We start from the raw sequence: 27,489 nt of genomic DNA, 5'->3' as shown, positions 1-27,489 counted from the left end.
TCTCTGGGCAACCTGTTCCAGTACCTCACCACTCCCACAGGGAAGAATTTCTTTCTAACATCTAATCTAAATCGACCCTCCTTCAGCTTGAACCCATTGCCCCTTGTCCTGTCACTACACTCCCTGATAAACAGTCCCTCTCCAGCTTTCCTGTAGGCCCCCTTCAGGTACTGCTAAGCCACAATTAGATCTCCCTGGAGCCGCCTTTTCTCAAGTCTGAACAATCCCAACTCTCTTGGCCTGTCCTCATAGGAGAGGTGCTCCAGCCCTCTGATCAGCTTCGTGGCCCTCCTCTGGACTCTCTCCAACAGCTCCATGTCTCTCCTGTACTGGGGCCCCCAGAATGGGATGCAGTACTCCAGGTGGGGTCTCACGAGAGCGGAGTAGAGGGGCAGGATCACCTCCCTCGACCTGCTGGTCACGCCTCTTTTGATGCAGCAACAAAGATGTTGAACAGTGCCAGTATCAGTACCAACCCCTGAGGAACGCCACTCATCACCGTTCTCCAGTTGGACATTGAGACGTTGACCACAACTCTTTGAGTGTGACCATCCAGCCAATTCCTTATCCACCGAGTGGTCCATCCATCGAACCCATGTCTCTCCAATTTAGAGACAAGGATGTCATGTGGAATCAGGAAATTCTGTAATAAAGTTGATTCTGTACTTGCACCCTACAGAGTCCGTGCCTGTCATACACCACAAATGGTGCCCGAACAGGGACTTGAAAAATAGAAGAAGGACTTGAAAAAGAGAAGAAGGAAAAGCAGTGCCGATAATTACCGGTGGTGTACCCCTGCGTAGCTGGACGGAGGAAACTGCATCGAGCGCTCACATTCATCACCGGTCACTGGACGGCACAGGTGAGCAGCCACGGGGAAGTTTTTTACACTGTCATTTTTACATTATGGGACAGTCAGCGACTCGAGAACAGAAGTTGCATACAGAGATTTTACAACTTATTTTACGAGAACAAGGTTTTAAGGTTGCTCCGCTGCATTTGGTGAGGTTGCTTGTATGGATTCGGGACTATTGTCCGTGGTTCCCTGTTAAAGGCTCATATGATCTCACTCAATGGGCAGAAGGTTGGAGAGGAGCTGCAAGCTAAGCAGCTTGTGCAGTTGGAGCTCCCCAATGGTATATTGATTACCTGGCGTGTGGTTTATACTGCTCTCAGGACTCTGCTACCTGCTGAATAGGCATTGCAGAAAGTGAATGACTCCATATTACCACCCGCTGAGACAAATATGAAAAAAGAATCTCGTTTGTTTGAATTAATAGATCCTGAGTTGTAGTCAGACTATGCTGAGGTGGTGACCGAACCTCCACTGTCGGAGGGTGGAGCAGACCCTGGGGATCCTTTTGATCCAGGTCCCATTGACCCCGAACGAGAGCCGGATTTATATCCCCCGCTTACTCCTGTAAAAGTGATTGCCGCTTCTGCCCCCACGGCAGAAGAGATTTTGCAACAACAGAGACAAAAGACTCTCTCACGGCTATCTTTGACACCCCCGCCCCCTTCTGCGCCTCCCCCTCCAAGTTACCAATTACAAGGAACTGTTCAGTCTAAAATCTTGGGTGGACTGCTTGACGAGTGCCAGACAGAGGCACTAAAAAGAGGGGACATATTGCTTCCTCAAGCCATGCCTGTGTTGTATCAACTGAATAGACCCCCCCGAAAATGCTCATTTACCATATGATGTAATAAAGGAGGTCCGCAAATCGATAAAGGAGTATGGTTTGCAGGCATCATTCACAATGAACTTGTTACAGGTTATAGGAGAATCTTACGTACTGACACTCTTAGATTGGAAATCCATCCTACGTCTTGTGTTGTCTGCAGCACAGTACTGTGTGTGGTTTTTGGAATACCGTGAGCTGGTGCAAGTTCAGGTGATGGACAATTTAACAGCAGGAACTGCTATTGGTCTTGACGAATTAATGGGAGAAGGGCATTATGCTACGGGGATAGCACAGGCTGGATTGTCACGGAATGTTCTTGCCCAAGCCACAGGGTTAGCCTTGAGGGCACTCCGACGGGTGCCGGATTTCGGCAAGCGAGAGTCGTCATTTGCTTCCATTCGTCAGGGACCTCAGGAGCCGTACATACAATTTTGGGATCGTTTGCAAACTGCTCTACAGAGACAGATAGACTCTTCTGAAGCAGCAGGATTGTTATTGTTTCAGCTTGCTATTGAGAATGCAAACACGAACTGCAGGCGAGCCATTGATCCTATTTGTAATCACGCAAAAACTTTGAATGATCTTATTAGAGCATGCCAAAACGTGGGCTCTGAGCAACATAAGGCAGATATGCTAGCTGCTGCCTTAGCTCAACAGTTGGCAGTTGCACGAGCTGTTACTAAATGTTTCTCCTGTGGTCAGGAAGGGCATGTGAAGAAAGATTGTCCGAAAGCGAGAAGAGGAGGACGAGGACAAGGAGGGCAGGGAAGACAACCTGCTTGATTATGCCCTCGTTGTCAAAAGGGATACCATTGGGGTAATCAATGTTGTTCTAAGTTTGACAAACAGGGCAATCCGCTCCCTGAGAATACCTCGGGAAACGGGAGAAGGGGCGCGAGGTCCGGTGCCCTGACACTACACAACAGGACCCAGCCCCCGCCCCGCCGGCACAGTCCTTGACATGGCCGGCACAAATAAGCGAGATGAACGCTGGCAACTCACTACAGTCGAGTCTCTCAGACCAGCCACAGCAGGCAGCGCCGGGTTGGACCTGGCCACCAGTCAATCCACAGTAATTCGAGATCAGTCAGTACATCTAGTGCCGACAGGAGTGTATGGACCTTTGCCTAAGGGTCTATGTGCCTTATTGCTTGGTCGTTCCTCCACTTCCAGAGCAGGTTTCTTTGTTTTGCCTGGGGTCATAGATTCCGATTATACTGGGGAAATAAAAATTATGGTTTGGACCCCCATGCCACCTTGTACTATACCTATTGGAGAGCGAATTGCACAATTGCTTTTGCTGCCCAACACTCAAATTCAAACTGAAAGTTCCGCCCATGTTGGCGAAAGGGGGTCCTCTGGGTTTGGTAGTACAGGTCTGCCTCGCATCTTTTGGACACAGAAGATTACCACGGGACAACCGATGTTGACTTGTAGAATAAACGGTCAGGTGTTCACTGGCTTAGTGGACACCGGAGCGGATGTTTCTATTATTCAACGATCGGACTGGCCACAGGAATGGCCATTAGTACAGGCATTTGCTGCTGTTACTGGAAGAGGAGGGACACAAATACCTTGGCAGAGTATGCATTCCTTGACTGTGGAAGGTCCTGACAACAAACAAGCGGTTTTAAAACCATATGTTTTAACTGTGCCATGTACTTTATGGAGTCTTGATCTCTTGCAACAATGGAACGTGACAATAACGACACATTTTTAACACGGGCCACTGACATTCAGCCACGACTCAAACTGACTTGGTTATCAGATAAGCCGGTATGGGTAGATCAGTGGCCTTTGAAAGGTGAGCGGCTAGAAAGGGCTCATGAATTGGTGCAAGAGCAGCTACAATTAGGCCATATTGTTCCCTCCACGAGCCCTTGGAATACTCCTATATTTGTCATTCCTAAAAAATCTGGCAAATGGAGGTTGTTGCAGGACCTCCGGGCTATTAATGCAGTGATGGCACCTATGGGGGTCTTGCAACCAGGAACTCCTAATCCCACTATGATTCCAGACACTTGGCATTTGAAGGTTATTGACTTAAAAGATTGCTTTTTTACCATTCATTTACATCCTGAAGATTGTGTTCGTTTTGCCTTTTCGGTTCCTGTGATTAATAATGATAGACCCATGCAACGGTTTCATTGGGTGGTTTTACCGCAAGGAATGAAAAATAGCCCGACTACATGTCAAATTGTTGTTAGTGAGGCCTTGTCAAATATTCGCAAAACATATGATGCAATCATGTTATATCATTACATGGACGATATTTTGTTGGCTGTGGAAACTAAATCATCTCTTTCCAGAGTTTTCGACAGTTTCGTAGCTGAGCTTCAGCAATATGGTCTCCAAATTGCGATGGAAAAGGTACAGTCACTCCCTCCATGGAGGTATCTCGGCTGGAAACTTCTTGATTCGCATGTATACCCACAGTCTATACGACTTGCTACTACAGTGAGTACCCTAAATGACTTACAGAAGTTGTTGGGGACAACAACTTGAACCCATTACCCCTTGTCCTGACACTACACTCCCTGATAAACAGTCCCTCTCCAGCTTTCCTGTAGGCCCCCTTCAGGTACTGCTAAGCCACAATTAGATCTCCCCAGAGCCTTCTTTTCTCCAGGCTGAACAATCCCAACTCTCTCAGCCTGTCCTCATAGGAGAGGCGCTCCAGCCCTCTGATCAGCTTCGTGGCCCTCCTCTGGACTCCCTCCAACAGCTCCATGTCTCTCCTGTACTGGGGCCCCCAGAGCTGGACGCAGTACTCCAGGTGGGGTCTCACCAGAGCAGAGTACAGGGGCAGGATCACCTCCTTTGACCTGCTGGTCACACCTCTTTTGATGCATCCCAGGACACGGTTGGCTTTCTGGGCTGCAAGTGTGCATTGTCATCTCATGTTGAGCTTCTCATCAATCAACACCCCCAAGTCCTTCTCCTCAGGCCTCATGTTCTTCACTGGGGCTCAAGTTTCTTATGCAGATGAAGATATTGATGCCTTCATGTTGCTGTCAGATCAAATTGGTATTGACAAAGGCTAAATTCAACGGAAGTTAATTTCTGAGGCCACATCTCTATCAATGGAGAGAGGCAGACTCCTCACTGGAGATGATTCAGAGCTGCCAGTTTAGGTGCTCTGAAACACAACCTGAAATACTCTCTCTGTTCTCCATTGGATACAGGGGAATATTAGTCTTTGTGTATACACCTGTAAGACCTCCATGAAACATCACAATATAATTTCTGGATGAGCTATTGTGGCTAACTCAGTGTGTTGATAAAATTCATGCTTAAGGGCAGATTATTCCAGTGTGTCCCAGTTAAGAGAATGCCACTGTAATTCCTTGTTCAGTGTATATTAAATGATGTTGCCAGCCTAAGTGGTTTTGTTACTAGTTTTCTCTACAGCTCTCACCTGAAGAAATTAGTCACCTCAAGCTCTAAAAAACTTCTTTTTTTCCCTTTTTTTTTCTGCATTCCATGTCCCTAGTACCATGATTTACTCACAGCCTTGTGTATGCTACTTTGCAGTGTTTTAATTGCTGCTAGGATATCATGTAGATCTTTTTTTTTAAAGCAGCGGGCAGTTTGCATACAAGCCTGCATGTAATCTTTCAGAACACTTCTTTATTGACTAACATTTACCTAGCTAAAAGATGTGCATTCAAAAATACTATGCCAAATATTCACAGTTAATGAGAAAATCCATCTCTTGTAGTCAGTGAACTTTTGTCTAGTCTTAAGAGTTGGAATTCATTTAAAGAGCAAAAATGTTTAAATAAGCTTAATTTTACTTGCTAAAATCTTTTTTCCTTTCCCCTGAGGTGGATTAAACCAGCAACTGAATATTTGTCAAAATTCAGAATTTCTATACCAGTGATTATGAGGAGAAATATAATATTAAATAGAATACATGCAGACTTTAAAAAGGATAACAGCAGGGTAAAAATTGCACCTTGAATTAAATAATTTTCTTTTCATGTTGCTTATCTACTCTACTATACAATAATAAGATCACATGACAGTCTTACAGGTGAAATACTGTCGAGTCCATTTTTACAAAGTACATTCTCTACTTGAATTTTTTTTTTATGAAACATAGAGGAACTTGTGTCTTTGTATGGATTTTAAGTCCTGTTGTCATCTTCAATGATGAAAAAGTTATGGAAAAAATGCCATACAAACTTTTAGGGGAGCTTGGTTTTGTTTTTAACTTTGGGATTTTGAGTTTATTCTTTGCTCTTTTGTACTTCACTCACCTTGTGCAATTAAACTAAGCTCTTCATAAATGACAACTACTGGCTACTCCAGCTTTTCCTTCTTGATTCTCCCAGGCCATAGCTATCAAACTTTGTGGACAGAGGAGTCAAACTACCTTTATACAAGTCTGTGAACAAGATTATAAACTGGAGACAGTAATATTACTCCCAACTATAAGAAAAGATCTGCTGATGGCAGCACACAAAGGTCAAGGCTAGAATATAGTCAGAGTCCTCTTTGATTCCAGGCATTTGTTAACCACTTTATTGCCACATGAAATGTCCCTTCCTTTTCTTTCCTTGCCTTCCTTTCCTTTGCCTCTTAACCTTTTCTTTGTCTTGCTATAGCTTTTTATTTTCCTCCTGGCGTTCCATTAGTTTTCAGCAATTTCCATGTCTTACCCCCATTTCACCTTTCATCAGCTGAAGAGATGAGCAGAGAAACAGCTAATATTGACATTAACAGGGTTTTCAATGCAGCCGTGGGAGCATCTTCACCTCAGAAAATGTATATGCAGCTCAGATGATGTATCCATACTCGATATCTGTGACAGCTCAGAACAGGAGCAAGGGCCAATATGACCATATTAGCACATCAGCTGTACAAATTAACCAAATTGAGAGGCAGGTTATATCAATCCAGGCAGGGTCCTTCAGTACTACTGAAGTATTACTGCTCAATTCTTACTCATTTAGCTTATTCATCCCCAGATTTTCTTTACATAAGACTTATCAGATCTTTATGATAAGATCTTGATAGGTTTCATTCAATGCCAGGTGCCGTGGCTGACCTTGTATGAAAGTTTTAACTGATTTAACACTGTGATTCAAAATATGACCTCCTTGTGGCTTATACACTCAGAGTCCTCACGCTTCAAATCTAAACACAATTTTTGCTTTAAGTGACGTCTGGGACCAAACCCATGATTTCACAGTGGAAAATCCTTAGTTTTACATGAAGATCAACAGTTCTTTTGAAAAAAAGGTGTCGATCCCCCCCCAAAAAGCATCTTTAGTTCTACTGGCAAAGTGCCTTTTTCTTCTTTTTCTTCTACTTTTTTTTTTTTTTTTGGTAAAGAAAGCAAGCTTAGTGCATGTATTGTTTTGACAGAACTTTAGCTTGCAACTTATCAATATTGTAAAAGATGTAGCAAACTATATATTGCTAGTCAGGCCAAGAACTGAATGCCATTGAAACTAATGGGGAAAGTAGACTATAAACTGAGTCTCATGATTAGGCAAAGTATCTGTCCCTTTTGAAGTGCTATTAAACTATAATTTCATTTTCTTGTCTATGGTGATGGTCTGAGAAGGTCAAACTTTACTTTTATGTGTCCAATTGATGGTTAGGAAAGTCTGATTCATGTTTACAGAGGAGTCAATCCTCACTTGTCTGCTAGGAGACAGGACTCAACATATAAGGGATCATTTTCAAAGAAGCAGAGCTCAATAGTGTTAGTATTTTGTGAGTAGAAAATAAATAAGAATTGAATGTTATCATCACCAGTAATTAAAATCCAGTTAGAAATAATATTCTATTCCCCAAATTGTTACTGTTCATGAATCCTCCTTTTAATAAGTAACTGAAATTAGAAGTTTTCATGGAAATTATTCCTCATTCAACATATTTCTTATAACTCTTCTGCATTTTTTTTGTACATGGACAAAGTTCTGCTCTTAGTGAATACAGGGTTAATGTTGGAGTTGTTTCCATAAGGGAAAGAATGTATGTCAATATGAATTCCTTTTATTGGAAACTGGGATCAGAAAGAAGCTTTACCAGGACAGCTGGATTTAGAAGCTAAGCCTTCATGTGCTAGTGTTGTCAGTTGTCTTGGATTGTTCTTGATCTCACATTAGTCCTACACTGCTATTATAAATGTGGTCAACTTAAATTGTTGTCCACTTGCTTAGGTGAGTACTTGGGTTGTTTTTAGAAGAGGGAACTGATGCTTCATGGACTACTTCATTCAAACAACCCTTGTGTTTTTCATTTTTCAGACAGAGTATTCAGTGGTTCTTTGTTTACATGATTACTCCTCTATCTGTGATAAAGATCAATTCAGACGATCAATAAGGACTTTGAGGGAGAGGTGCTGTAATACCAACATGTTTTTAATACACAGGAAGGTACTTAAGTACATGTAAAATTTAAGCCACGATGATTTCCAGTGACTTTACTCTCACTATTCGTATACTTAAAGTTGGGGACACATACAAGTAATTTGTTGAGTCAAGAGACATTGAGCTGTTGGAGCGAGTCCAGAGGAGGGCCACTGTATTGGGTCTGGCTGAGATGGAGTTAATTCTCCCCAAAGCAGCCCTCATGGTGCTTTTTCCCTTCTCGAATACTTCTTCTGCCTTATTGCCCCACACAATGATGTCATCGATGTATTGTAGATGTTCAGGGGCACCACCCTCTTCCAGTGCAGTTTGGATTAGTCCATGACAAATAGTAGGACTATGCTTCCACCCCTGGGGCAGTCGATTCCAGGTGTATTGAACACCTCTCCAAGTGAAAGCAAACTGTGGCCTGCATTCGGCTGCCAAAGGAATTGAGAAGAATGCATTAGCGATGTCATTTGTAGCATACCACTTGGCTGCTTTTGACTCCAATTCATATTGGAGCTCTAACGTGTCTGGTACAGCAGCACTCAGTGGTGGTGTCACTTCGTTTAGGCCACGATAGTCCACCGTTAACCTCCACCCTCCATCAGACTTTTGCACTGGCCATATGGGACTATGAAAAGGTAAATGAGTCTTGCTGATGACTCCCTGGTTCTCCAGTTGATGAATCAGCTCATGGAATGGGAGAATAACATCTATCTGTTAAAGGACTGGAAACAGTAGTTAATAAGAAGTAAATACAATGAAACGGTTATAAAATATATATATATGTATTAAAGTGTGTGGAGCGTGAGCACGACACAAATGGTATGGAATAAGGGGTGGAGATTGTATTGGGTCTGGCTGAGATGGAGTTAATTCTCCCCACAGCAGCCCTCATGGTGCTGTGCTGTGTATTGGTAGCTAGCAAGGTGTTGATAACACACCAGTGTTTTGGCTACTACTGAGCAGTGCCAGCACACCTCAAGGCTGTCTTTCCAACGTTTCTTTTTCCCCAGCAGCAGGCTGGGGGTGGGCAAGATCTTGGGAGGGGACACAGCTAGGACAGCTGACCCAAACTGACCAAAGGGATATTCCATACCATATGACGTCATGCTCAGCAGTAAGAAACTGAGAATAGGGGGAGGAACAGGGCGGGGGCATTCGTTGTTTTTTTTTTACGTTTGCCTTCCGGAGTAAGGGGCATGGATACTGAAGCCCTACTTCCCAGGAAGTGGCCGGACATCACCTGCTGATGGGAAGTAGAGAATAATCTTTGCTTTTTGCTTTGCTTCCGTGCGTGGCTTTTTGCTTTAGCTACATTAAACTGCCTTTATCTCGACCCACGAGTTTGGGGTTGTTTTTTTCCATCTTCCTTTCTCCCCTCCCTGCCTTGCTGAGGAGGGGAGTGATAGAGCGGCTCTGGTGGGCACCTGGCCTCCAGCCAGGGTCAACCCATCACAGCCACAAAGCTGACTGGAGGGCTGGAGCACCTCTCCTAGAAGGACAGGCTGAGAGAGTTGGGATTGTTCAGCCTGGAGAAAAGAAGGCTCGGGGGAGACCTAATTGTGGCTTACCAGTACCTGAAGGGGGCCTACAGGAAAGATGGTGAGGGACTGTTTATCAGGGAGTGTAGTGACAGGACAAGGGGCAATGGGTTCAAGCTGAAGGAGGGTCGATTTAGATTAGATGTTAGAAAGAAATTCTTTACTGTGAGAGTGGTGAGGTATTGGAACAGGTTGCCCAGAGAGGTTGCGGATGCCCCCTCCCTGGAAGTGTTTAAGGCCAGGTTGGATGAGGCTTTGGGAAACGTGGTCTGGTGGAGGGTGTCCCTGCCTGCAGCAGGGGGCTTGGAACTAGATGATCTTTAAGGTCCCTTCCAACCCTAACCATTCTATGATTGTTCCATATTATATTAGAGTACTGAGGGAGCTGGCGGAGGAGCTTGCCAAGCCACTCTCCATCCTTTATCAGCAGTTCTGCTTAACAGGGGAGGTCCCAGATGACTGGAGGCTTGCCAATGTGGTGCCCACCTACAAGGGCCAGAAGGAGGATCCGGGGAACCACAAGCCTGTCAGCCTGACCTCGATACCGGGGAAGATTATGGAGCGGTTCATCTTGAGTGCGCTCACCAGGCATGTGCAGGACAACCAGGGGATCAGGCCCAGCCAGCACGGGTTCATGAAAGGCAGGTCCTGCTTGACCAACCTGATCTCCTTCTATGACCAGGTGACCCACCTAGTGGATGAGGGAAAGGCTGTGGATGTTATCTACCTGGACTTTAGTAAAGCCTTTGATACAGTCTCCCACAGCATTCTCCTGGAGAAGCTGGCGGCTCATGGCTTAGACAGGTGCACTCTTCGCTGGGTAAAAAACTGGCAGGAAGGCTGAGCCCAGACAGTTGTGGTGAACGGAGTTAAAACCTGTTGGCGGCCGGTCACAAGCAGTGTTCCCTAGGTCTCAGTCTTGGGGCCAGTCTTGTTTCAATTATCTTTATCAATGATCTGGATGAGGGGATTGAGTGCGCCCTCAGTAAGTTTGCAGATGACACCAAATTGGGCAGGATTGTTGATCTGCTCGAGGGTAGGAAAGCTCTGCAGAGGGATCTGTACAGGCTGGATCGATGGGCCAAGACCAGCTGTATGAGGTTTAACAAGGCCAAGTGCCGGGTCCTGCACTTGGGTCACAACAACCCCAGGCAATGCTACAGGCTTGGGGAAGAGTGGCTGGAAAGCTGCCTGGCGGAAAAGGACCTGGGGATGCTGGTTGACAGCTGGCTGAACATGAGCCAGCAGTGTGCCCAGGTGGCCAAGAAGGCCAACAGCATCCTGGCTTGTATCAGGAATAGTGTGGCCAGCAGGACTAGGGAAGTGATTGTGCCCCTGTACTCGGCTCTGGTGAGGCCGCACCTCGAGTACTGTGTTGAGTTTTGGGCCCCTCAGTACAAGAAGGACATTGAGGTGCTGGAGCGTTTCCAGAGAAGGGCAACAAAGCTGGTAAAGGGACTGGAGCACAAGTCTTATGAGGAGTGGCTGAGGGAACTGGGGTTGTTTAGCCTGGAGAAGAGGAGGCTGAGGGGAGACCTTATTGCTCTCTACAACTACCTGAAAGGAGGTTGTAGTGAGGTGAGTGTTGGTCTCTTCTCCCAAGTAACTAGCGATAGGACAAGAGGAAATGGCCTCAAGTTGCGCCAGGGGAGGTTTAGGTTGGATATTTAGGAAGAATTTCTTCACTGAAAGAGTGGTCAGGCATTGGAACAGGCTGCCCAGAGAGGTGGTGGAGTCACCATCCCTGGAGGTGTTCTAAAACCGGGTAGATGTGGCACTTCGGGACATGGTTTAGCAGACATAGTGGTGTTGGGTTGATGGTTGGACTTGATGATCCTAGAGGTCTTTTCCAACCTTAATGATTCTATGATTCTATGAAAATAAAGTAGTTAACACAAAGAGCGTCAATGTCATCTGGGCTGCCGAGAGCAAATCATTAGTGAAGAGTAGGAAGTAAGGCTTAAATCCACAAAATGGAAAGAAAAGAAAAAACTGAGGATGATAATGGAAAAAACAGCTTTGAAAAGACATGACAGCCATGACATTCATCCATAAAAATGTAAAGAAATCCAAAAAGCGAAGGTCACTGATCCATACTTTCTTCATCAATTGTGCTGAAGTAATGTAGTTCATGGCCTATTGAATGTAAAGATCCCCTGCTGTTCTCAAATGCTGGGTAGAGAAATACAATGTGTGATCGACAACTTTTACGCCCTAGTAGGGTGAATTGAGGACAAAGTATTCTTGAGTACTGATTTTTTCTGCTTTCTGGGGTGAAATTAAACCCCTAACAGAGGCAATATACAATTCCCAGAGGCAGGGGCCATTCCTGCTGTGTCTGAAGCCAAAAATGCATCAGTGATTTAATGAAAGCTTCATCAGGGATTCAGTTTTGATCCCATTTACACTGACCTTGTAAAACTGGAATAACGTCACAGAGGGCAGAGTGATCAATCTGTATAGAGAAGACAGTACTAGAAACAATACACACCTACAATCTTTGTCTGCTTTCAGAGCGTAAATGCCTTGAGAAAAACAGAAAAATAAAACATCATTGGGCATGAGATTCCATCCTTACCAAAATGCATATGAAATCCCCTTCCAGAAGGGAAGTTTTTCCTAATAAAGCAGCCACTTCAAAAAAATATATGCTCCAACAGTATTGTTAAAAAAAATTATTGCATCCAACCTGAGTACATGTCCTAAGCAGTAGGCTAGGTTATGCCTACTGATCTTTTCAACTGGAAAATTCTTCCTAAAGGGCAGAATTCAACATTATGAATCAAAAAAAAAAAAAAAGAAAAAAAAAAGAGAAAAGAGAAAGTAAAAAAGGGAAGAAAATTGCCCTGCAAGCTGCTAAAAGCCCATCCGCCTGCTTTTGACAAGGCACTGTCATTTTTCACAGCTTCCCATCCTGTAGACATTTAGAGGGTCATAATTTCCCATTCACTTTTCTTTTTTTTCCACCCCCTTCTCTTCTGAGTGGAGCAATGTGCTGAGAAGTAGGCTAAGACGACCTGAACTAATTCATCTTGTGACCTTTTAGTGCCTTCAGAGCAAAGTGATTTAATAGCACTTAATCTGTCAAAAAAACTGAAGCTTTGTAATAACTGTATATTAAGACAGTTTTTATGGAGTGTTAGCTGAAGTCCTTCCAGTTTACAAAATGGGGTGGTACCTTGTCTCTTTTTTTTTTTTTCCCACCCTGTCTTCCATGAATCCCAGTTACTCAGTAACACCATTTTGTATTTAAGGGAGACAGGGAAATACTCAAGACAGGTAACTCCATTCATTATAGGGTCCATAGGAAAGGTCTCTTCCCATCCCTATATGATTTATGGCACAGGGCTCTTGGAGCCTACAGGGGATTGAGCAGGCAGTACATTCAGTCCCCATTGGTAATGGAGGGATCTTCTCAGGCTTAGCCATGTGCCACAAAGACTAACAGAGTTAAAAAAATAAAAAGGGATTATTTGAGCACAGAACACTGAGGAGAATTTCTGACAACTGGCTCCTGCCTCTGCCACAGCTTTGCTTTTGTATTGCTTTATCTAAATTAAATTTCTTAATCTAATTTCCTTATCAGTAATCCAAGTAATAACTTTTTTTTTTCCTAATTTTTTAAATCACTGAGGTTAAAGAAATTCTGAGTAGGGACAGTTTCCTTATCTGCTTGCACAATGCAACCACTAAGGAACCTCTTCTTTCTATAACACAATTAAGAATGAGTATAAAAGAACAGTAAGAAAAAAGAGCTGGTCAAAATTCAGAATTTTTAGTCCAACATTTTCAAACTCATTTTCATCTCAAAACAAGAAACAGAGTTGAAACATCAGAAGTCCTTTGTCAAATTGAAGTTTCATCAAAGCAAATGAATATTGATTTTAAAACATTTTCACTGTGCCTGTGATAGAGATTGAACTGTCTATTCTGAACACTTTATGAGAGTTATAGTCTGGATATACCATGTGGAGGATTTTAAGAGGAATACATCTTCCATAATGGTCTATGGTGAGAAGATGCTGTAGTTCACTGCAGTGTTTCAGTCAGAGGACTGTTTCATATGTTCCCTGCCTATCTCCTGCCTCCCAGTCTCAATTTTCCTTCCCTAAATATATGGGGCAGTGACAACTTTGCAAATTAATCCAATTTGTACGGAATTTTTATTTTATCTGATTTAGACACCTGAAGTTGTGACTCCTGGTTTAACAATTTATTTCCCTCAAAAAATCACTAGTTAAAAACAATCATTGCTTGTTTCAAGACCCTTGCACATATTTAACTGAAGTTAAAAGTTATGCACTGGTATCCACTGTTCCCATCACTGCCAACATGTTGATGTCTTCTATTTAGCTCCTGTCCTGCTGTTCCTTAACACTGTCTCTTGCAGGACAGAACATGTAAAGATTGGTTTGTTGTTTTGGTTTTTTTTTTTTCAGAAAGAAATTGCTATAAGTGTTAAAGAAATCTACCAGATGTGAGTTACCTTAGGTTTGCTTTATTGCAGCGCTGGATGCACGGGGGAAACAGCTCCACCAAATGTGCATGCCAGGTGATTACCAACACACAGGTTCTATAGAATCAAAATATACATATTCATTATTTTTCCAAGAAAAGGCAGTCCTATGATAATCATTTCTTGGAATCCATTTCCATATTCTCCTCCCCATCACACATGCTCAGTGATTTGAGTCGGTGGTCCTCAGGGGTCTCTGGTGGTCGTCAGTGGTCTCGCACCCGTGTTCGCTGGGTGACCCTCTTCTTGCAGGCATGCGCAGTATCCTTGCTGTGGATGCACCTGTCCATAACAACTTACTTCATAAGATTAATATTCCCGGGCCTATTGTCCAGTTGGGTAGGGACTGTACAAGGAACGTAGCAGCATTGTACCTTGCCATGGTCAGTTAGCTTCATTACCTATTACCTTGATTAGAAACCCCTTTCCCACGACTATAAGATTTGAAACAGTTCTAGGCCTTAAGCAGCTTTCTAGTTAATATAAGTTTTCTTATAGCTAAGCTTCTATATTTTTTACAATAATCATAGATGGGCATATTTGTTCTTCTTTTGCCCATGCCCTGGCTCTCAAGCTAATTCCCTCTCACATGTAAACCTGTGTTCCCTCTACTATTTCCTCCCAAGATGTCTAATCACTTGTGTGATGTCCCCTGCTTGGCCCTGTTCTGCCCATTGTGTTCATTATACTGAAGCAACAGAGATTGGGATCCCAACTGAGGGCTTATGCTGTTTTGGGTAACAGTAAACCCATGGACAGCCACTTACTGCTCTAATTAAAATAAGGAAAGAGTGCCAAATATCACCAAATCTTAGGTTTATATAGAGACCTTAATGTCTTTGGATGCTGAGATGAGTGTTAGGAATACACACACAAAGTGAGTTTACCTTGCTGCACTCACACATCCCAGCCACCTTACATATTTTGCATCACCTTTGTCCAAGACACAAAATGAAAAATGAAGCAAAAAAAGAAACGAAAATACCCTTCAGTCAGGTGTAAGTTAGTAAGATACTTCAGTTAACTTGATTTTGCTGGCAAAGGATTTTTTCTTCATTTTTTTTTTCTCCTGGTGTTTTCTATCATCATTTATCAATAGTTCTAGAAGTTCCTGAATGCAACTCCGTAATTATCATTCTGGGCATAAATGTTATTTTTTTCTTGAAAACTGAGTGGAAAAATGGTGTGAAATTTCCTAGAGTGATTGTTTTTATACCCTTTTGTCATGGTTTAGGCCCAGCCGGCAGCAGGGTACCACGCGGCCACTCGCTCACCCCTCCCCCAGCATGATGGGGAGGAGAAGTATAACAAAAGGCTTGGGTCGAGATAAGGACAGGGAGAGCTCACTCACTAATTATCGTCACGAGCAAAACAGACCAAACTTAGAAAGGAGATTCATCTAATTTATTACTAAGCAAAACAGAGTAGAGGAATGAGAAAATAACATCAACTCTTAAAACACCTCCCCCCACCCCTCCCATCTTCCCGGGCTCAACTTCACTCCTGGCTTCAACCTCCTTCCCCCTCAGCAGCACAGGGGGGGCGAGGAATGGGGGTTATGGTCAGTTCAGCGCACGTCGTTTCTGCTGCTTCTTTGTCCTCAGGGGGGGGAGGACTCTCAACGTTCCCCTGCTACAGCATGGAGTCTCTCCCACGGGCTACAGTCCTTCACGAACTGCTCCAGTGTGGGTCTCTCCCACAGGGTGCAGACCTTCAGGAGCAGACTGCTCCAGCGTGGGTCCCCCACGGGGTCACAAGTCCTGCCAGCAAACCTGCTCTGGTGTGGGCTCCCCTCTCCATGGGTCTACCGGTCCAGCCAGGAGCTTGCTCCAGCACAGGCTTCCCACGGGGTCACAGCCTCCTTCAGGTGCCTCCACCTGCTCCGGCGTGGGGTCCTCCATGGGCTGCAGGTGGAATCTCTACACCCCCTCATCCTCCCTCCATGGGCTGCAGGGGGACAGCCTGCTTCACCATGGTCTTCACCACAGGCTGCAGGGGGATCTCTGCTCTGGTGCCTGGAGCACCTCCTCCCCCTCCTTCTGCACTGACCTTGGTGTCTGCAGAGTTTCTTACATCTTCTCACTCCTCTCTCTGGCTGCAAAAGCTTCCCCCAAGTGTTGGTTTTTTTTTTTCCCTTCTTAAATATGTTATTACAGAGCTGCTGATTGGCTTGGCCTTGGCCAGGGCGGGTCCGTCTTGGAGCCGGCTGGCATTGGCTCTGTCAGACACAGGGGAAGCTTCTAGCAGCTTCTCACAGAAGCCACCCCTATAGCCTCCCCCCCGCTACCAAAACCTTGCCACGCAAACCCAACACACCTTTGCATCTTCTATGCAGTAATTTATTGCAAGTAGTTATGACTAGTAAATCACTGGAATTTGTCTATTCTTAATGCTTTATCATATATCAACTCTATCAATAAAATCAGCAGCTATGCTTGCCTATTAAACCATCAGTCAAAGGCAGCAATTCCATACACCAGCCTTCCCCCCTCCACACTGCAATGTCCCTACCTAGTTTCTAAACTCTGTGTCCTCTCTCATCCACCACAGGGGAACTCCATCTTCTCCCAGTGCTCAGAACCTTCCAGGCCCTTTTATTGCCAGGTCACCCATTGGCTTGACCTGCCAGCTGATCAATGTAGTCCATGGTTTCCTGTTCCTCCAGTATCCACAAACGTTGGGGACAACAACTGCATGGGAAGGGTTGTCTCTCACTATGTATGCACAGTGCCTGGTAGGAAGAATCCTAGTTATGGTTAGCATCACTCAGTAGTAAAAAAAAATTTGACTAATCATGAACATTATAAATAGCAAAGACATCATGCAGCAACACCACATTAGTCTAACACAAGCCTGACATTCAGTGATTTGCATCCCAAATGGCAATGTATTTCTATAGCTTGGGTACTGAACCAAGACATTAGCTTTCTCCAAGGTTCTGCCACAAATCTGGGGGAGGTTACTTCATTTCCATTTATCTTTGTTTATCTTCTCTATAAGAATGTCAGTTTTTCTCGACACAAATGTTTTCCCATTCTTCTTAGGGACTGCACCCACAAAGCAGAGCTCTGACCTTGATTAGAGCACGCAGGTACTACAATAACAGTAAAATCAGGAAAACACCTTGGGATTCATCTAACTAAAAGATAGATGTTCAGAGGGCCAAAATCTACATCTCATCTATGCTCCTCATTTCTCTTCAGAGGCAATGGAAGGAACAGACATTTGTAGAAAGTGGTCTGTATCATTTTAAGGTGGATATCTGATGGTTCAGATGAATTGCACCTTGAGAGTGCCTACTTTTCATCATGGAGAGAAAGGGAGGCATAAGTATAGCTGTGGCTGACTACTGAGAAATGGAGACCTATGTCACAGAGCTCTGAAGTTACATGAGATAGTACCAGTCTTTCAGCCTTCTCAAGTTTATTTTTCTTTCATCATCATTCAAACACCAAGAATAACTCTTGTCATAGTCATGATGATAAAAAACTGGTAAAACAGGATAAAAAGAATATTATTCCAAATGACAGCAAGGTTCAATGTGACAGCAAGTCTCGATTCAAATTTGGAAATACAAGAAAATAGACATCTGAAAGAAAGGATGCAGAACCTAAGCCCAGGGCTTATGTCATGGTTTGCAAAGCAATAAACAAAAAATATCTTTTTTTTCCTATTACTTTTAACTAAAATTGAATGACAGTGTTCGGAACCTGAGTACAGACCAAATTATTCCTCTTTTTTCCCTCTCATCCAAGAAGGATCCAAAATAGAAAGCAAACTTCATTTTAAATAAGCAGAGCTGAGAATATTCTTCTCAATAACTGCCTATGGATGAAAGTTAATAAAGTCATTGGGCCAAATATACGCATGTGTAATTCCAATTACACCACAGTCATGTTTAATATAAAACCATCAACTTTGTATTCAGCCTGGAAACCAAGCCTGCTGACTTCAGTATAAGGATGAATTAGATGGATGGTGCACTTTATAGCATTTCTATACAGTTAGAACATCCTTCCCCTTATTACAGCCAAGATTTAATTAAAATTAAATTAAAATAAAAATGAAATTAAGAGAATATTTTTCAGGTATTAAATAATATTTGAACATTCTCTTCATGTTTGCTCTGAAAACAGGGAATAAGTGCAAGATTATTTTTTGGCCAAATTAATTTACTTGATGATCACTAAATACTATTCCCAAAAAGTAAACACATCAGTGTTTTTTTTCTCTAACTTTTGTGAATTAATATTTATATGGAATTTATTAGCATAAGATTACTGTGAATGAAACCCTTTGAAAACTTTATTGTTTTGCTCCACAGTATCGTGAGGATTTGACTTTTTTGAAAAATAATAATCATTGATAATACATTCTTTTTTTTTTCTTCAGTTTATTTAAAAAGAACTCACCATTTTCAAACATCATTGCCCAAAGTTAGGTATCCACACTTTAACATGGCATCTATAATGAAACTGGGTCTCTTTTCAGAACTCAAAAATTCAACCTAAAGATCTTTAAGGTCCATTTCAAGAAACTGGACTACTTATTTTGATATCTACTTATGGGAATCCAAATTTGAAAATGTTGGGTATTCCTTAAACTCCTCTCTTGAGCTATACATGAGATGAATAGACTCTGTGGGCAAAGCCTTTTCAGGTCACAGGATGAGAGTGTTGTGTGTGCTGTCTCCAACAGCTTGCATGCAAAGCAGAAACTCCAACTTCTTGTCTTAGATATACCCCACACCTGAAATATAATTTTTTGATATGTCATTTTTACTTCCCAATGTCGTCCCTGAACTTTTCCTGCCTTTTGCATTCATTTTTAACAAGGGCTTGTCTCTCAGCATGTCACTAAATATTTATGTTCTTACTATCGGTTCCTAAGGTGCTGGAGCAAAATTAATTCTAATTTACAGCTTTGGCCGTATCATCATTCTAGTTGCATCTCTTTCCTTATTGCATCAAGCTTATAGTTCATTTTAAGTTTCTGTCCCTTTCCTTTGTATTGTGAGAACACCCACAGTGCAAAAGCTAACTGCTATTAGTAATAATCACAATAGTAATGAGATTAAAAATAGAGGAATATTAGCAAATTTTTGGAAATAATTAAAATTCTGTCCACAAAACAGAGGCAGTTGGGTATATACCTTGTAACTTCTCAAATGCAACTTGAAAATGCTACAATGCTGACTTTAAATTTACATGGCACTAACTTTTCTAGAACAAGATCAGAATTAATAATTTATATTGTGATTTTTTTCTTGTTTTAACCTTTATTTTACAAGGAGGCCTCTTGAAATATTAATTGCCTTTTTTTCCTACAGAGACCGAACAAAGGTAGACAGCAAGTTAGTACTCATACACAGCAGGAACAGAAAGAGAGGGAGGAGATGTTTTCGGGGGGGGGGGGGAAGGGAAGAAAAAAGATAAGGTACATACAAAAAATAACCTTAAATAATACAGTTTTCCTACATATTCTGAATGCAATAATTTCTTCTCATAATCTCAAAAATTATGTCCCATTTTTCATCACTTTATAGCTATATGTTAGCATCCCACTTTGTATTTAAAGGTCTAAAGCAGCATATACATAAATAAATGAAGTTTCACTACATGGATCTAAGGAAGGTAAATCATAGAATCATTTAGGTTGGAAAAGACCTTTAAGATCATCAAGTCCATCCTTAACCTAGCAGTGCCAAATTCAAACACTAAACCATGTCCCTAAGCACTACATCTACATGTCTTTTAAATACCTCCAGGGATGGTGACTCAATCACTTCCCTGGGCAGCCTGTTCCAATGCTTGATAACCCTTTTGGTGAAGAAATTTTTCCTAATATCCAATCTAAACCTCCCCTGGCTCAACTAGGATTCCATTTCCTCTTGTCCTATCAAATATTACAGTCCCTTTTTGGCTATGAGAAAGAAATGAGACTCATGGGCAGATCCAACAAATTATTTAGGGAACTAGAAGTAAGATCATAGAATCATAGAATCATAGAATCATTAAGGTTGGAAAAGACCTCTAGGATCATCAAGTCCAACCATCAACCCAACACCACCATGTCTGCTAAACCATGTCCCGAAGTGCCACATCTACCCGGTTTTAGAACACCTCCAGGGATGTTGACTCCACCACCTCTCTGGGCAGCCTGTTCCAATGCCTGACCACTCTTTCAGTGAAGAAATTCTTCCTAAATATCCAACCTAAACCTCCCCTGGCGCAACTTGAGGCCATTTCCTCTTGTCCTATCGCTAGTTACTTGGGAGAAGAGACCAACACTCACCTCACTACAACCTCCTTTCAGGTAGTTGTAGAGAGCAATAAGGTCTCCCCTCAGCCTCCTCTTCTCCAGGCTAAACAACCCCAGTTCCCTCAGCCACTCCTCATAAGACTTGTGCTCCAGTCCCTTTACCAGCTTTGTTGCCCTTCTCTGGAAACGCTCCAGCACCTCAATGTCCTTCTTGTACTGAGGGGCCCAAAACTCAACACAGTACTCGAGGTGCGGCCTCACCAGAGCCGAGTACAGGGGCACAATCACTTCCCTAGTCCTGCTGGCCACACTATTCCTGATACAAGCCAGGATGCTGTTGGCCTTCTTGGCCACCTGGGCACACTGCTGGCTCATGTTCAGCCAGCTGTCAACCAGCATCCCCAGGTCCTTTTCCGCCAGGCAGCTTTCCAGCCACTCTTCCCCAAGCCTGTAGCGTTGCCTGGGGTTGTTGTGACCCAAGTGCAGGACCCGGCACTTGGCCTTGTTAAACCTCATACAGCTGGTCTTGGCCCATCGATCCAGCCTGTACAGATCCCTCTGCAGAGCTTTCCTACCCTCGAGCAGATCAACAATCCTGCCCAATTTGGTGTCATCTGCAAACTTACTGAGGGCGCACTCAATCCCCTCATCCAGATCATTGATAAAGATAAATCATTGATAAAGATAATTGAAACAAGACTGGCCCCAAGACTGAGACCTAGAGAACACTGCTTGTGACCGGCCGCCAACAGGTTTTAACTCCGTTCACCACAACTGTCTGGGCTCGGCCTTCCTGCCAGTTTTTTACCCAGCGAAGAGTGCACCTGTCTAAGCCATGAGCCGCCAGCTTCTCCAGGAGAATGCTGTGGGAGACTGTATCAAAGGCTTTACTAAAGTCCAGGTAGATAACATCCACAGCCTTTCCCTCATCCACTAGGTGGGTCACCTGGTCATAGAAGGAGATCAGGTTGGTCAAGCAGGACCTGCCTTTCATGAACCCGTGCTGGCTGGGCCTGATCCCCTGGTTGTCCTGCACATGCCTGGTGAGCGCACTCAAGATGAACCGCTCCATAATCTTCCCCGGTATCAAGGTCGGGCTGACAGGCTTGTGGTTCCCCAGATCCTCCTTCCGGCCCTTGTAGGTGGGCATCACATTGGCAAGCCTCCAGTCATCTGGGACCTCCCCTGTTAACCAGGACTGCTGATCATCTCCATGATGAAAAAGTTACATTTAACACATAGTCTTTTATAATGCTTGTGAAGACTATAGTGAAACAGAAAGGGCATTCAGAAAATTTGTTATCCACTAGCAATTGCCTAAAATTTCTTTTCTCCTTGGAGTTTAGCATCTGAATCAGATTTGTAAGGAAATATATTTTGTCACAAATGGACAATGACACCGTGGGATGTTGTGAAGAGCTTGGTCCTTTCAGTGTGAACCAGCTGCACTTTGAACCTGGCTGCTCACAAGTGATGTGCCTGGCCAGTTTGAAGTCCTGGATGGCTCCAGATTGGCTTGGAAAAGAGCAGTGTTCAGGTTCAGAATCACAGAATTGCAGAATAATTTCAGTTAGGTGGGACATCTGGGAAGCATGCAGTCTACTCCCATGCTCAAACAGCATCCCTTCATTTCCCATGCATCAGGTTGCTTAGACCCTTGTCCAGATGATTTTTTTTAATATCTTCCAGGATGGAGATTTCCTAACACCTCTGGGATTTTACTCCAACATTTGATCACTCTCACGGTGAAGACTTTTTTTACTTATATCTAATAGTAATTTGCCTTGCTACAACTTCTATCTGTTGTCCCTCATCCTTTCACTGTGCAAAGGAAAGGCTTATTTAAAAAGCTAAACTCTGTCTTAAAACTGACTCTAAATGTCACTTTCTGAAAGTCACACACAAAGTCTATGGCAAAATCACAGTCTTTCTTAATATTTATATCCCCAAGTTAACACCCACCATTTAATCTCTCCTCATAACTATCAGGTATTTCCAGTCTGCCTTGTTTAGGAAATAATTGCTCCAAGTTCAGTGGAAGCATCATCTACTCTTTAGTAAAGCTTAGGAGAAAAAATAAGAACATCCTACCACTTCGTAATTACACAGAGATTTTCAGAGGCAGGGTAATTTATGTAATTTAATTGATGGTCCAAGACAACTTCAACATCCATACTACTGCATAAGTACCATAGTATCACCATGAAAACGTTTGGTCAGCATCTCAATTTTATGTCACAGCTGAATGATAGTCTATCAGGGAGCACAACTGCCCTTTACAGTGTGATTGGGCATCTATGTGTAACCAGAAGTATATTAAGATCGTGGTCTATTACAACATTAATAGTATTATTTCCAACAATTAACTTTCCCTGATCCTCTTTTATCCAAAATTTTAACATCCTTGACATTACTTAAGAGATGATAATATCTATTAAATTCACAAGTTTATATGTTTTGATTGTAAGTAACTTTAGAATCAAAACAATCGTTTAACTTATCTACTGAGAAAAGAAAATCTCAGTGTGAATTGCAAGGAAAAGTAGTGACACTATCTAAAAGTGTATGGATCACATTTCTTGATAAATGGAACAGAAATGAACATCAGTCAGATAAATCATTGTCTGTTTGACAGAACTTCCTGAGTTTACATTTATTTTCTACAAAGTAGCATTACTTTGGTTTTGGGACATAAAGGAATGAGTTCAGATGCATATTTATTAAAATTTTGATAGGCTGATCAACATTTCCAAGATAAGTTAACATTGCCTCTCATTCAGCCTGTCCTTCTTATTGAAGTCTTTTGAAGTTGGACTGGTGATTACAGTATTTCTGATCATCGGTCATGTTATACTAAATGCTGCCAAGTTGGCTTCAGCTAGAGACTTATCCCCTTGCAGTATGAGGAATACGATAGTTTAGAAAGAGAATAGAAAGTTTAAAAGGAGATGCACTGACTTTCAGTGGATTTGTGTATTGATAGGATTATCTAGCAATCCTTGGGAATGTAGCAATCAGTGCGAAACTAGTTAAATGCATCTTGGTATGCATAGCATTTCACTCAAGAATTATGCCCAGTCTCAGAAGATGGGGCATAGGTGTGCTGGTTAGGGGACTTCTGAAGATGGGGGACCTTGTTTCAGGTTAAGAAAGTCCATAAGAAAGGAAGTGCCTTTCTTTTGCCCAGGACATGGGTGGGATTATTTCACCCATAAAAGGAGATCTCCACCTTCCAACAGAGGGTGACACCTCACTTTCTTCTGGCCGTCAACTCACACTGACCCGGTCTTCTCGTTGCTGTAACACCACTAATTGTCCCCTCACTTTTTAGTGGAAAGCCTTGTAAGAAAAAAAAACCAGCACAAATTCTGAATTACTTTTCCATAGAAGTTGCACCTTCCCTTCCCTCCTCCTTTCACTCTCCATATTTTACTTTTCTTATCCTATCCCTTTTTCTTTCCCTATTCTTTCAGCGAAGACAAAACACAGCCCATCCAGACGAACATGTTAAGAGTGTAAAAGCAGCTTGTGCAAGCCTTTCCACTGCCGTATTGCCTACAACAGTGCCAATAACATGCTCCAGTGCTCCATAAGGCTTTCACTTCCCTCTCTGACAGATGCCCAAAAGCAATACACACCCTAGCTTCATAAAACTTGTACTTTAATGGAAAACTTGAACAGCAATCTCCCATACTTTTATATCAGCATCTTTGCCTCCAAGGCACTCTGTAACTTCCATTTGGGAAGTTATTCTGCCTTAATGTGGTTAAGGACTCTGTCACAGAACCTCACAAACCAGACCAGGTCAGTTAACAAACTAAAAAAATGAGATTTATTTTACAAGATAGAAGGGAAAAAATCAAACTGTAGCCAAAAAGATAGGCCTGTAATGAAGGCCTGCTTGTATTACACATAATAAGAAAATGTAGCCAAGAAGAAAGGCCTGTAATGAAGGCCTACTTGTATTATATGTGATAAGAAACTATTCATTATTACTTTAGGTAGAAGGCTAACAATTCTTAGAATGAGCACCTGCTACACATCATGAGAAAAAGGAGGAGCTACAAGACACTTCAAGGTCCTTATGTACATACTTTGCAGAAAGGGAGGACATTAATTGCCTCCAGCAACATCCTTATCTTTCTGAGGTGTATAGCAAACAATTACCAACACTGAAATACTGAGAAACTAGGGGAAAGGTAATTTGGGCCAGGGTCCCCACGACCACCGACCCATAAGCCCCCTACCCAAATTATACCACCTACTCAAAAGATAGAGGCGGAGAACAGAACTGAGCATGCGTTCTAGTTTGCATACTAAGCGAAGAAATATGAACCAATTATTGGAACGGGGAGTGTACCACTTTGTAATCTTTGTAACATTTGTGTATAAATATGACAAGAGAACCAGCATTAGGTGTGCCTGATTTGAGGAACTATCCTCCTGACACCCAGCACTGCAATAAAGGAAATGCCTGCTTCTTAATGCTAAATTAGTGTTAAGGAGTTTTCTTTCATTCCCGAATTTCGGTGACAGTTTTGGCGACCCAGATGGGACAAGGCTTTTGAATCTCGACGGATCCGTGGGATCATAGGACCTCCAGCCGGCACCGAGGGATTCTCGGGGAGACCCTTCGATCCCCCGGACCGAAGAGTTCTGAGCACGTTCCCTGGGACAGGTAAAAGGCATTTCTCTTACTTTTTAAATGAAATTTAAGATTTTTGGGTTAGAGGCTCCCTTAGCCTTCAAGTAAGCTGTGGCGTGAGCTACGCGAGGGGCTATTGTACTGTGATTTAAGATTTTTGGGTTAGAGGCCCCCTTAGCCTTCAAGTAAGCCGTGGCGTGAGCTACGCGAGGGGCTATTGTACTGTGATTTAAGATTTTTGGGTTAGAGGCCCCCTTAGCCTTCAAGTAAGCCGTGGCGTGAGCTACGCGAGGGGCTATTGTACTGTGATTTAAGATTTTTGGGTTAGAGGCCCCCTTAGCCTTCAAGTAAGCCGTGGCGTGAGCTACGCGAGGGGCTATTGTACTGTGATTTAAGATTTTTGGGTTAGAGGCCCCCTTAGCCTTCAAGTAAGCCGTGGCGTGAGCTACGCGAGGGGCTATTGTACTGTGATTTAAGATTTTGGGTTAGAGGCCCCCTTAGCCTTCAAGTAAGCCGTGGCATGAGCTACGCGAGGGGCTATTGTACTGTGATTTAAGATTTTGGCTTAGAGGCCCCCTTAGCCTTCAAGTAAGCCGTGGCGTGAGCTACGCGAGGGGCTATTGTACTGTGATTTTAAGATTTTGGGTTAGAGGCCCCCTTAGCCTTCAAGTAAGCCGTGGCGTGAGCTACGCGAGGGGCTATTGTACTGTGATTTAAGATTTTTGGGTTAGAGGCCCCCTTAGCCTTCAAGTAAGCCGTAGCGTGAGCTACGCAAGGGGCTATTGTACTGTGATTTAAGAATTTTGAAAAGAACTTTTGAGAGGTATTGATCAATCAAGAATTTGTGTTTTAATTGTTTTGTGTTGCTTTTGTCACCTTTGTCATTTGTCAGTTTTTGTTTTGTGTTTTTTTTGTGGTATTGTTTTGTGTTACTTTTGTCATTTGTCAATTTTTGTTCTGTGGATTTTGTGGTATTTGCGTTACAATGGGTAACAAACCTTCGGTGGATGGGGGAATATTAAAGAAATCTCCCCTAGGGTGTGTTTTAAAACGTTGGAAACAAATAGGAGGGGACCCTCTTATAAAAAGACAACTAATTGAGTATTATAATCACTGGTGGCTGATATATAAATTGGATGAGCAGGAAAAACAGCCCAAGAATAAGAATTTGTAATATAATACAATGTTACAGTTGATATTGTTTTGTAGAAGGGAGAAGGAATGGGGTGAGGTACCTTATGTTGATTTGGTTGGGTTTTTTCACCTTGCGAAATCATCCTGAGTGGCTGAAGGACTGTGGGTTTACCCTGCAAGACCCCCTGGCATCAGCATTAGAAAAGCAGAAAAAGGTAGCAGGAGGCTGTGAAGGTGTTGCTCTGCGTGTAGTACGGGACAACGGTGTTTGAAGTGCGAGCGTGATGAGGAGGATGATTTGGAATTAATGAAAGATGTTGGAGGTTGCATGGATGGTTTTTGGTAACAGGGAGAAAGGGAAGGAAGTTAGAGAAGAGCAACAAGAAAATGAAAGAGAGCGGAGACAGGCAGGGAGAGACAGGGAAAGAGACAGTAACCTGAGAGCTGCGCTGCAGGGAGCGTCAGCAAGGAGTAACTTCGGGGGAGGATGGCAATACTATGGGGGAGAGGCGGGGCCCCTCCAGCACAAAATACCAGTAATACCTTAGGAGATCATCAGTGTGTCTATTGTAAAGAATTGGGACATTGGAAATGGGATTGTCAGAAATTTAAGGACTGTTTTAGGGGTCCTATGCCTATCAGTCCAGAGGTTCTGGAGGAGGCACGATACAATCAAGAAGCAGCTCCCTTTCCATGTCAGTTCCCCTTAACTAAGTCCTGAAGGGGACCAGGGGAAACCTCCCCAGCAGAACCCCTGGTTACAGCAGAGCTGGGAAAACAGAAAATAGATTTCCTTGTAGATACTGGGGCAACTTATTCTGTATTTGTGGTGGGTTGACCCTGGCTGAGGGCCAGGTGCCCACCAGAGCCGCTCTATCACTCCCCTCTTTCATTAGACAGGGGAGAAAAAGTACAATGGAAAAAAACTTACGGGTCGAGATAAGGACAGGGAGAGATCATTCTCTAATTATCATCACGAGCAAAACAGACCGAACTTAGAGAGGGAATTCATCTTATTTATTACTAAGCAAAACAGAGTAGAGGAATGAGAAATAAAACCAAATCTTAAAAGCACCTCCCCCCACCCCTCCCATCTTCCCGGGCCCAACTTCACTCCCGGCTTCAACCTCCGCCCCCCCTCCAGCGGCACAGGGGGACGGGGAGTGGGGGTTACGGTCAGTTCCTCACACGGTGTTTCTGCCGCTTCTTCATCCTCAGGGGGAGGACTCATTGTTCCCCCGCTCCAGCGTGGGGTCCCTCTCACGGGAGACAGTCCTTCACGGCCTTCTCCAACGTGAGTCTCCTCCACGGGGTGCAGACCTTCAGGAGCAAACTG

At 43.2% G+C, this 27,489-nt stretch overlaps 1 long non-coding RNA gene across 1 annotated transcript in view; it reads left to right on the top strand.

The window, feature by feature from the left end:
• The window catches only part of LOC142599234 (uncharacterized), a 399,433-nt gene that overhangs the window by 66,341 nt on the left and 305,603 nt on the right, over positions 1 to 27,489 (top strand). Inside the window, exon 2 of the long non-coding RNA XR_012832857.1 lies at positions 15,798 to 15,847. This is a non-coding gene — a long non-coding RNA (uncharacterized LOC142599234). The remainder of the gene's footprint in view (positions 1 to 15,797; positions 15,848 to 27,489) is intronic.

Source organism: Balearica regulorum, chromosome W (assembly GCF_011004875.1).
Source record: "Balearica regulorum gibbericeps isolate bBalReg1 chromosome W, bBalReg1.pri, whole genome shotgun sequence".
NCBI classification, from domain to species: Eukaryota; Metazoa; Chordata; class Aves; order Gruiformes; family Gruidae; genus Balearica; species Balearica regulorum.
Note: the sequence above shows the minus strand (reverse complement) of the source record. Positions and strands in the feature narration are given on the sequence as shown.